The following is a 12,600-nucleotide window of genomic DNA, read 5'->3' as shown; positions in this document are numbered from 1 at the left end:
TGGTTCTTGTTATATTAGCTTACTTGAATACAAATTTTCTATTATAGCAATTGGTGGCTAATTTTAGTAGTTTCTTATATAGATAATGACATGAAATAATAACTTAAGCAAATTTAAGATTTGTTTAACCTACATAGCTTAGACTTTTTTGAAGTGGTTTTACATTCAAACTTCATTTTTGTTATATTTAATTGAAACAGAGTAAACCGTAACATGTTTATGTTTTTGACTAATAACATGACAACATATTTAAACATTTTCTTCAATAATAACCAAATTTCAGTTTTGTTTTACTACCTTAAAAGAATTTTAACTTACGCCACTAAAGTTTAATATTTTTAATGTTGTGAAAATTTCTTCCATTTATGAAAAAAAGTGATTCGTACATAACAATTTTTATCAGTAAAAAATCATGTTTATCAGAGTTGTACAATACAATATTTTAAAACACAAATTATTGTGTATCGAGAAATTTTGTTGTATACGAATCATTCCCTTTATGAAAGTTTGTAGCATAGTCTAAAGCAATAAAATGAAGTTTAATAAATAAAATGTAAAAGATTTTTTTTTTCATGCATTGAAAATATTTGGCTTTCAATGAAGGATTATCTATGAGTTAACCTAACTTAACTAAGGAAAGATAATTACTTGTGGACTAAGTAAATAATAAGATAACCCTAATAATTCAAATTCAATATCAACACTACCCTTCAAGTTGGATTGTGAAGATCATGAACACCCAATTTATTGTATATAAACTTCAAACGTTTAGTTGTAAGAGCCTTAGGGGACGGAATCATTTCCGTCGAACTTGCTGAAGTCGCTGAACCCAAGGTATAGGGAGTTGTGATCTTGTTGAACCTGCCTAAGGACCCCTTACAACATGTCTTTCCATTTTTCTTCTTTGCTTCCAACCTCCAACGGCTTCTTGAACCTGCAACACCTCTCTCTTATCTTTTGCTCTCCTCCCACCATTCCCTCTACTCATCTCTGAACCCACGCAACCCCTCCATTTTCACCCCATTACGATTCCTCCATTCCTTAGTAAAGATGTCGAAAGGTGAAACTCATACCGTATGGGACAAAGCTTTATTCCAGTACTATTCACAAACTCAAAATGAAATAACAACCTATTTCGATATGTTTTGTTATTTTCATGATAAACTGGGTTTACTGCAACGTGCCGAGTAGCTTCCTTGTCGCACATCAATGACGTGACACTAGCACTAAGAGAATCCACACTTGTGTCGAAGACTTCTATGTCGACGACAACAATTGTCTCTACAACTTAGGCTATACTAACGACATGTCGTTTATATATGTTTTGAATAATTGTTCTGACCAGGGTATCTATGTCGACGAAATGTTGTCGCCTTAACTTAGGTGGAAACGAATAAATTTTATGCGGTTTTCTGAAAAATTATTTCGACGATATGTTGTCGGTATAAGTTACGAAATATAATTTCTATTTATTTATAGTTCATGTTGCAAAAAAAAAAAAAAAAAAAAAAAAAACGGTGTCGTTTGTAAAAGAGCTATCCCGACGATATGTTGTCGGTATAAAGGGCTTGTGATCCATGTATACTCTATATCGACGACTTTTCGTTGGTATAAAGGTCTTTTTTTCTTTATGAGAGGGTATAAACGACATCGTTTTCGTTATCCCTATACCGACATTTTGTCGTTGGCATAGGGTTCCAATGACTTTGGTATCCCTAGTTCGTCACTCACAACGTCACACAAAGATAATCCAACCCAAAACTTTTTGAATCCATGATCCCTTCTCCGACGTGATTTTACCGGTGTTTCACCACCTTTCACCGATATTTTGCTTCATTTGTTAAACTTTTGTTGATTTCACTGATTTTATGTGTGATTTTGAGTTTTTTTGTGTTTCAATTTCTAGAAATACGAACACCACAATCTCAAACAACGTACAACTTGTCTCTAGTCACCACTAAAGGACAATCGTTAAGACCCAAAACGTCCTTATTTCTCTTGTGTTTCTAATTATGGTTGCGATTTTGAGTGATTTGCGTTTTTTGTTTCGCTTTTATGATTTGGTGCTATTTTTCATTGAGTAAACCACCATAGACATTGGACTTTAGATTTTGGGTGGGTATTCCTATGGCATTTCATAGTGATGCGTTTTTCCGGTTTTGGGGGTTCTTTCTTGTTTTTTCTGGTTTTTCTTAGACAAAATTTCAAAAATGGTCCCTGTGGTTTCATAAAATATGAAGTTTGGTCTCTAATTTACACAAACCTCACGGATCGTCCTGTGGTTTCAAAACTTTTAATATTTAGTCATTCTACCTAACTCTATCAACTTTCTACTGTTAAATGAGAGGTATTTTCGTCATTTCAATACTCAAGGACCATTTTTGAGGTTTTCTATTTTTTTAAATGAAAAACATGAAATTTAAAGGGGTCCCGCCCTCTCTCTCATATGAAATCATCGCATGAACAATTTTTGACTGAAAAAGTCAGAATTGATATTCGATTTAATGGAAATCAATCTATCGTCCATCATCGGTATTGGTATCTGATGGAGATGATGAAGTCTTCACCAGCTCCACCGGAGATACATTTCTACCACACCTCGCCATCTACACCATACAAGTCCACCACCGCTATCATGATTGTGAATCGAACATCATTGTTAGCATCCCGATTGAGATAATGTCTTTGCAAATGATGTTGGGCTTTCTTTACCAAATAATAGCTGAAGATGATTAAATCAATCCCTTGAAGCAAAAACACAAACTACATCCCAAACGTTCATTGTTATTCTCTGATAAACAATCATAGGTGTAACATATTTGATTTTGATTTATTTCCCTCGTTCTTATCTCAATAAACAACTTGCAACCACGAAAGAGATCCAAAAATCGATCTAGGTTAAATGCATCTTGAAATTTGTAGAAGAAATAGATGCTTGTAAATTGTACCCCATAAGTAGAAACAATTTCCATAAATTTAAAACATTAGACAAAGGGTTTCAAGGGTACAAGCAAAGAAATCCAAAACATCATAAAATTCAGAAAATTCGGTCAAGTCCCAATCTTTTCTTAACAATTACCAACAATCATTGTTCGTAAACATGGAATCCAAGAACACTCAAATTGCCACATGATGAAGATTAAAAGCTAGTGTTGTGTGTGTGAGAGAGATTTAAGTTGTATGTATAGTTGAGAAGGAGGAGCAAAGCTGTTCAGCAGCAAGTTGGGGTGTTCGACTGTTGATGCTTGACAGGAAGAACAAGGAAGATAGGGAGTCAGTTTTCCGGTGGCTCCCCTTTTTGTTGTTAAGCCTTGTCGTCAAAGTTGTGGCTTCGATAGATGCATGGACAGATCAAGAAACAACAGGGTGTTTTTGAATCTATTATTAACGAGAAGATGCAAAAGAAAAGAGGTTGTCGCTCTTGGTTTTCACCAGAAAATCACACACTTCGGTGTTGTGTTCTTGCCAGAAAACAAAGAAGGAAGGAGTATAGAAGCAACAACAATATTTATGGGTGTCCGTGGGGTTGCTAAATGACGTGAGGGTGCTAAGAATTGATGATATTCATCGGTTCTTCCTTCCCTTTCTTCACGAGAGAGAGAGACCCCTTAAAAAAAAAATTCATTTTAAAAAAAGAAAAATAGAAATCTCATAAATGGTCCTCAGTTATTGAAATGATGAAAATACCTCTCACTTAACAATTCATTTGTCTAAAAATAAAATACACTTACCAATTTAGCCCCTTCATTTACCATAAAATGAAACTCCAACTTTCGTTTTTCTTCAAAAGCATGTTCTTTTGGTCTAACTAAATTAATGTTTCACTAAATATCTTATTCTAATTATAATATCTAGTAATTACTTTGAAAACCATACATGAACACTTAAAAAGAAAATAAAAAAACCAAACCAAAGTAAGAGAAGGAAAAAAAGAAGAGAAGGGTGGAAGAAGTGTTTGAAAAAGAAGGATGTAGGTTTGGATGGTCATCCCACATAGGCTGCTGGAATGAAAGAGAATGTGTGAGAGTCATTACTTAAACCAAGCAGCTGAAAGATGTAGAGGCACGCAGCCATGTGTTAAGCACAAAGCGAACTATTCTTTCGCCTTTTACTAAAGAATACCGTGTGCTTGCCATATTCAGTGGCATACGCTTATTTTTGGAGAGTTCCTTCCTTCATTGGTGGGCTCCAACCAATTTTTGCAGTTCAAAATTCGACTCAAACTCACTGACTACTCTGGTCTACACTAATAATGCAATTAGCCTTATCTTTGAAAAAAAGTAAGTTAATTAACTAAATTTGCCTTTTGTCGTGTTGATATATATCAAGGATTCTAATTGTATTGGACAACTTTTTTTACCTTTTTACAACAATGAGTCTATTTCAAAATTACCTTATGTTCTGAATCAGTTGCATTACTTTCAAGGATTCATTCCATAATGTAGAGAATAACGAAACAAAGCAATACAGTACTTGCTTATTCATTATACAATCACACAAAATCGAACTATTAGGCTTCAAGTAAACAAATCGAATCCTATTATGATTCGACTTTTTTGTGTATAGAATCAATCCTGAAACTCAGAAGATATACATGCATTAATACGTTATTTTTTAAGAAATCTAAATACCAATGCATGTCTTAGAAATTAGAATCCACTTGAAATGTTTTAGTTGCACAATATCATTGGAGTGACGAATATTTGATTGATTTGAATTTTCTTTGAAGCTCTGAAACAGTGCAAACGGAAGTTCAAATGAATGTATCATCCGAATATTTGATTGATTTCAAATAGGATAATCCAAAAGATCATCTCCTAAACTCCTAAAGATACTTTCATTTGAACCTCCATTTGCTAAAACAATCATTGAGTTCTCGAGAGGTCCCATTTCGGCAACTAAAACATGAATATATGATTGATTTGAATTTTCTTCGGAGCTCTAGCTGAAAGACACACATTAACGTTTGTAGGGATGGGAGGGTGGGGTAGGAAGGGAGATACATAATCATGGTTCATATCTTTATCATCATCATAGTCTTTACAGTTGAGAACAGAAAGATCCACAGCTGATATATGGTTGCTCCCTCCTGTAACTCGTGGTGGCTCATGCTGCAACCCTGTCATCTCTGTAACTCCACCTTTTGTGGGTGTGGAGGATCTATATATGTTACCAAGCTGAGTATTAACAGGCATCACTTGAATGTGTTACATATACTACATATACACAGTTTGTAAGTAACACATTTATATAGATTTTCCAAACCCACAAAGACAGAGTTACAGAGATGGCATGGCTGCAGCAAGAAGAGCCACCAGAGTCACAGGAGGGAGAGAATCACTTGGATGTGTTACTTATACACTCCAAAATAGAGTTCTGTAGACAACAAACATCCCGATTTGATGATGTGCTTCCAGATTTCTCTACTCACTATATGATGACATACTCACGATTTGATGATGTGTTCATGATTTGATGACGTGTTCCTAACTTCTGTACTTGCGATTTGATGACGTGCTTCAGGATTTCCTGTTGGTAAAAGTCTATAAATACTAATAACTTTTGTGAGAAATAATTAAAATTTCAGCCGTCATGTCTTGTTTTGTATCCCAATTAAAGATATTTGTGAATTTATAGTCAAGCACGACATTTTTCTAATCCTAAGTAATCGTTGTTTCGTTATATGGGGAGCATAAAGTTATGATTATAAAGATGCCAAAGGTCAAATATGATAATTTATTGGGATAATCGTTGTTTTGCAACCAAACAACTAAATATGAACTCGTACCTGTTTCACCAATGCTAGAGGCAATTTCAAGAAATATATGTGAAAATTTAGGGTGGTAAATTAAACGAGCCGAGCCAATCCCGAGCTCGGCTCGTTTATATTCATGGGGATCAAGTCCAGCTCATTTCGAGCCTAATTTTGAAACGGAGGAGTTAAGTGGCTCGGGCTCGACTCGTTTTCCAGCCACCCTAAACAAGCCTAAGCTCGGCTCTATCCAACATGACCCAACCTTGTTGAGCCTCTATCCAACATATTCGTTTTATCACTATATCTATAGATTATAAACCAATCAACAACTTTGTTCCTAGGTTTAATCCCCATATCTTCATATTACATTCTGGTACAACTTTAACAAACACTCCCTTGTTTCACATACGCTAGTTATCCAAAAGCTAAACGAACTTTCAATATAATATTAAACTTTAATTTCGTAAGGCTGCTATTTTTCTTTACAGATTATTTTCTTTTTGACCAATTAAAACCGTCACAAACATCCTATTCTGATTATCAAATCTCTAGTATTTAGTTTCAAAACCCACTGCCTAAAAAACAAAAATCAAGGTAAAATGTGTGAATCCCACATCGGCTGCTAGAATGAAACAGAAGTTGTTAGAGTCGTTACTTAAAGAAAGCAGCTGGGAATTTAGAAAGGCACGCAGCCATGTGGTAAGCACAAAGCGAACTATTCTTTCGCCTTTTACTAAAGAATACCGTGTGCTTGCCATACACAGTGGCATATGCCTATTTTTGGAGAGTCCCTTGTTTCATTCAAGGGCTCCAACAATTACAATAGTTCAAGTTTCTCACTTTTTCGTGTTCTCTCCAAGTCACCATGTGATTATTACACTGGCCCTACATTAGCTAATCATCTAGACCTAGTGATTGTTTGGCCAAGTTTGATCGTTTATCAGTTAGGATTAGCTAAAGGGCACAAATCCAACAGCTCCTGATGCATAACAGATTGTTTGTCCACAACCTCTTTGGTTAATTTACCATAATAAATCATGGGCCATATTTTCAAAGGGCTATATGAGATGATCAAAGAGAAGTAGTGCATTACACATGTCAATTATTAAATAGGTAGGATGATGAAGTAGGAGTATAAAGTAGGATGATGAAGTAGGAGTATAAAGTAGGTGGATATTTCAATAAACTTCATATAGAAATCTAGGAATTAGAACTATTACCTTTGTTGGATTTCTAATATAGTTAGATATAAGTATATAACATTGTGTGTTCAAAAGAGTAGGCATTTCCAATTCCTTCCTTTAATGAAACTCGGGAACACTAATTTCTTTTACTTTCTTCTCACTTCCATCAATTTCCTTTCTTTTCTCTTGTTAAGTATAACTCGGGAACAAGGTGTCAGAGAGACTCTAATATGAAATAACTCAGTAATGCATGAATCGGTAATTACCAACTGCCTTAATTTACAAAATGAAAATATACCTTTAACCATTGCGTTAATTATCAAGTTGTAAAAAAAGGAACTCATGTTATTTGAAATTAGTCAAAAAGTTGAAGGTTCACTTTCTTTTTTATTATTATTGAAGGTTGAAATCTGGAACATATTTCTTACAAAATGGAAAATGTTCTTTTTGGTTGATATGGATTTATCCAAAACTAAATATTCTATTTTAATTATCCAACATCTAGTATTTAGTTTCAAAATCCACTTCCTATAGACACAAAAACTAATTCTAAGTCAAAGAAGAAATAAAAGGAGAGGAATAATGGGGGGACTAGGGTTTGGGAGAGGGGAATGAGGATTTGGGGTTCATCCCGCATAGGCTGCTTACAACAAGCAACATGTGTGAAAGTCATTACACAAACCAAGAAGCTGCAACATTTACATGCATGCAGCCATGTGTTAAGCACAAAGTGAACTATTCTTTCCCCCTTTACTAAAGAATACCATGTGATTGCCATATTTAGTGGTATATGCATATTTTAATTAAAATCCCAAATTTCTATCTTTGATGGAGGACTCCAACCAATCTTAATTAAAAGCCCAAATTTCTATCTAACAATAGGATCTTATAAAAAAATTGCTCACCTACAACTTCTCATTTGAGCTTATGTTTTAGTGTAATGACAATTATACTTTTATTTTTTATATTCTGGAAGTTATAAATGCGAAGATTGAGAATGATAAGCAACATCATGAAAAGTCAACTGGATGAGTCCTACATTTTTATATTACATTTTGTTACTTCTATAATGTGTTTTATTCATTTATTAATTTGTTATGTCATGCAGGCACGCAAGCACCTGTTGATAGTCCGCAAATGAAGAAGCAGAGTCAACATTTTTAATCATATAAAGTCGATTTGAATAAAGATGTATGGAACTGGGAATGAATATAACGTACATAATGTTGGATAAACTTATTATAGTAATATATTCGTATTCACAATATGTTTGAATTTTCAAAGAAATATAATGATCTTGGGCGCTTGAATCATCGTAATGGGATGAGGTTATTGATATTGAAGCTTCTAAAGTTTAATAATTTGAGGATAACTTGAGTCATACCGCTGACACATTGGAAAATTCTCCAAAGAATGTCAGTATGCCTCGATGTGGTTTGTAACATCCTAAAATTTAAGATTGTGTTCTTGAATTAATAAATTAAATAAATGAAACATTATTTATATAAATAAATCATCAAGGTATAATCAGATCATTAGTTGATATGAACTTTAGAAAGTTATAAATGAAAATAATAACATTTCAAAAGTTAAAGGGCCAAAAGTGTCAAGTTGGCAAAATGAGTTAACCAAAGGGTTGACTTAAATTATGGAATGAACTAAAAAAGTTATAAAATGGATGAGGAAGGACTTATTATGTCAAAACTTAAGTTAAATCACAAAAATATGAGTTTATGGTGGAAATTGGCAAAATGAGCAAACTTAAGAGACTAAATGGTACACTTTTAGGAAATAAGATGCATCATTCTTCTCTTATGGAGGAAGAATGTGTTTGAGGTCCACCATACCTCCTCTAATGGCAATTTTAATCCTAAGAACTCCTAGGGTTAGATTCAAGTGGAAATTGGAGCATTCAAGCAAAAGGAAGAGAAATCAAAGGCTTTCTAGGTATAACTTCTTCTCCTTCTAACCTTGAAATTCAGATTTATGAAGTGGGTTCACCCTAATGTTGAATTTGATGAGAATTATTGACTAGTGTTTGTTTTTCTAGCCTCCCTTTATTGGTTTCCATGGTTCTAATCTCAATCCAATCATCCCATCGATGTATTTTGTGATTTGGGTAAAAAGCTCCATGAACCCTAAAAAAACCCCAAATTGGGAATATTTCAATTAATGATGAAGTGGGATTGACTTTTACGACCTATATGGTGTTTGAAAATAATTAATCCAATTGGAATTATCAAACTCATCCATGATGGTAGAATCATGTATAAGCTTGGATTGAAATGGATTTGGGGACAATATGATGAAAACAATGGAATCCTATGTAGTTGAGCAATTGTTGAGCAAATAAAGTTCATAACCATTAATGGATGCTATTAGAATGATTTGTATGCAAAATACTAAGTGTTTATTGATTATTAGATGAATCCATAGAATTTGTGGTCATAAGAGCATTTTGGGAAATCTATGTATAACTATATGATGATTGACTTATTATCTGTGAATAACATTCATGGATATGAATTAACACTCTAGATATGATATTGGAACATTAACATGAAGGGATCCTAGTGAAGTTCTAGCCCTAGTGATTGTTTTGGCCCAAAGGGCAAATTGGGAAACATATAATGGAATTGAGGATTCATGTACATACAAAGAGATTTGTTGTGGTTTTATGTAATTGACAACACCCAATGATGTATTAAACGATCGGGGAATAGTTCATATTTGTTAAAGAGTGTTATTGATCAACTTGGACTCTTAACCCTTTCATTTTAGTGTTTGTAAGCATTATGAACTTAACATTTTGATAAAGGTCTTAATGATTAACTCATCATGAGGATAAGGGTTAATTGAGTATTTTAGAAGTTAATAGCCCTTATTATGTCCATAATAACCTTGTGGTGGATTTTGGTAGCAATTGGAGGTGTAGAAAACAAGTTACAAAGTTTTTAGCAAAATTCTATACAAAATGATGGCCTGCAATTTTGACACGGGGGCGTGTCAAATAGTCTGTTAAATGTATTTTTTTTTTTTTTGGAAAACCTAGTAAATGACCTCCGATTGCCATCAAACTTTATATATAAGCTAATGGGAAGTAAATAAGCTTATGGGGGATATCTAAATGAAATATCTTATAAGGTTACTTTGGTCATTTTGTTGACCTTCACCTCTATGTTATATAGGTGGTGTTTGAGAAGTGTTGATCTAAGCAAAGGAACTAGAAGAGGACTAGCTAATCTACATTGGAGAACTAGGTGAGTACGTGTTGGCATTTTTCCCACTTTGGGGTACATGGCAAAATTATTTTATGACAATGAAATGCAATGTTTTGATATATGAAATGTTTTGATAAGGAACTGTTAAATATTTTGGAAATAATATTTTGAAAGAATGCCTTGAAGGCAAGAATGTTTTAAAAACAAATAATGTTTTTGAAAGAACGAATGTTTTGATAATGTGTTTGATGTATAGATGTTTTACTTTTGAAATGAGTATTGTAATGCTAAAGTATGAAATATGTAAAGCATAGAAAGTAATGATAAGAAACAAAAGTAATGACAATAATTGGAAAGTAAAGAAAGAATGAAAGTTTCCCGGGCCATGATGCCTCATAAGAGGTCTAGAGGAATTTATTGGGGTGGCACCTCCCCTTTGCGAAGTAGATGTCCTAGTTAGCACGATGCATTGGTGGATTGATTTGTTCTTTCCACCTTTGTATATACTTGGGGGTACCTTAAGTATAAAAAAATTAGCAACAATTTAATATCAAAATTAGCCCTTGATAAAAGAGAAAGAAATGTAGAAAGATGTATTTTGAAATGAAATGATAAGATGTGAAATAATAAGATATGAAATGATATTTAAGATGCGTATGAAAAGAGTTTTCCTTGAAAAAAATTTATAATCTAAAACTATGTTTTGCAAAGATGAAATGTTTTTTTGATGAAAATGTGATAAATGTTTTGGGTCATAAACCCACGTAGCTCACGAGACATTATTATCTTACGTATCTCTTTTATATGCCATGTATCTCAGGTTACAGTTAAGGAGAGAGGATGGTAGATGAAAGCTAGAAGTCAAGAGATAACGAATAGAGTGGAACTTGTTAAGTTACTTATTAATTGCACTAATGTAATTCTTATTTGCCTGCTATGGTTTTAATGACTCTTAATGGTAACACCCTATGTTTTAATTATAAATGTTTTTGTGGGAATGAATTTTTATTAAATGTGGGTTAACACCCTAATGTTTTTAAAACCATAGCATTTTAAAGTTGAGAATTTTTGGGGTGTTACATGGTTGTTGACATCTAATTAGTATTGGTCACTAAGTTTGGTACTTGGTTATATGATGATTGAACATATTTGTACTTGGTGTTTTCTTAATGAAAAGTAGTTCTTGGAATGTTTTGATTATGCCTTTAAAATTATTATTTTTTTGAAAATTTGGTACGTTAAGTGTTAAGATCCATTAATGAACAATGAAAGACATATTAAGCTTACTATAAAATATGAAATAGGCTTTTTTTAATAAGATTATATTCACATAAGCTTGAAGCCAACTAGTCATATCCCATAAAAGGAGACATATATAAATACATAGTTACATATACAAATAAATAGCCGACAAAAAAAGAAATCAAATTCCTCTTCTTTTAACCTAACATTATTGAACACTTTGGCATCTTTAATGACCACAATGCCTTCCTATAAAGCTATATTTGAATTAGGCATGTTTGGTGACAAACTTAAAGGCTTTATTTAAACTATGAAGAACCAGTAATACCTATAAACAAAATTGATTCGCTTAATACATGTTCATTTATCATCTAGTAAACTTCAAACTACTATGAACTAAGGCAAGGTCGTTGTTGATATTGAATACATTAGCGAAAGAAAGTTGAATGTGGAAGACGCACAATAGATGAAGGGAATCAAGGAGATGTGTGATAGAGAATATAGTTGGTATATGAAGCATGATATTAATTTATTTGTAATTGGTAAGGGCATAGAGCAATGACTGTTGCCAAATTTCCTCCTCGTATTCTTCATATTCAATTATTATAAGGTGTGTCGATGCAATGTTGTTAGGGAAAACGAGGAGTTAGAAGCATACGAATGGGATTTAGGTGTGTCACTGCCCCCTTCATTTTTTCTCATGTGGACTATAACTTAACTTTTTGTGCTAGTGGATCAAAAGAAATCCTAAATATGATATACCCATAACAACGATATGAAATCATAAGCCCCATTAAAACTTGTTGTACTAGGTTGTGTCCAACTTGCCCTAGGTTCGCATCGATCATGTCGTCATCATTTATAAGTTTTGAGGGGAGAATATTGGATGCAAAGCTGTCCATAAGGGATGACAAGACCGATTGGATTATTCCTTTTAATATGCGGAGAATATTCTCTTATGACTTGGACACACACTTATATATAGACATATATGTATTTGTTGGAAGTGTTTACAAATTTAGTTCATAGAAATTGTTAATTGAAAGTTGAACTTAGATTTATATCTATTTCACTTTTCTACTTTCCTAAAAATAATTGAATGCAACTTTAACCCCAAAATCATATGTTGTAAATTATGTCGTTCTTAATTTATGCATATAAAATTCTGGGTTTTTGTCCTGAAAATCTACATTATTTA

General features: G+C 33.2%; 2 non-coding genes and 1 pseudogene across 2 annotated transcripts; all 3 read left to right on the top strand.

Annotated features, from left to right (window-relative positions):
• The first annotated feature begins 4,068 nt into the window (after window positions 1–4,068).
• Window positions 4,069–4,187, top strand: LOC145003540 (U5 spliceosomal RNA). The gene has a single exon (XR_013661998.1). It is a non-coding gene; the product is annotated as a U5 spliceosomal RNA (small nuclear RNA).
• A 2,258-nt stretch (window positions 4,188–6,445) lies between these two features.
• LOC145003531 (U5 spliceosomal RNA) lies at window positions 6,446–6,564 on the top strand. The gene has a single exon (XR_013661989.1). It is a non-coding gene; the product is annotated as a U5 spliceosomal RNA (small nuclear RNA).
• Window positions 6,565–7,649: 1,085 nt separating this feature from the next.
• Window positions 7,650–7,762, top strand: LOC145003543 (U5 spliceosomal RNA; annotated as a pseudogene).
• Window positions 7,763–12,600: the final 4,838 nt, after the last annotated feature.

This window comes from Lactuca saligna, chromosome 6, assembly GCF_052625555.1.
Source record: "Lactuca saligna cultivar CGN05327 chromosome 6, ASM5262555v1, whole genome shotgun sequence".
In the NCBI taxonomy this organism is placed as follows: domain Eukaryota; kingdom Viridiplantae; phylum Streptophyta; class Magnoliopsida; order Asterales; family Asteraceae; genus Lactuca; species Lactuca saligna.
The sequence above is the reverse complement of the archived record's forward strand: the minus strand, read 5'-3'. Positions and strand labels throughout refer to the sequence as shown.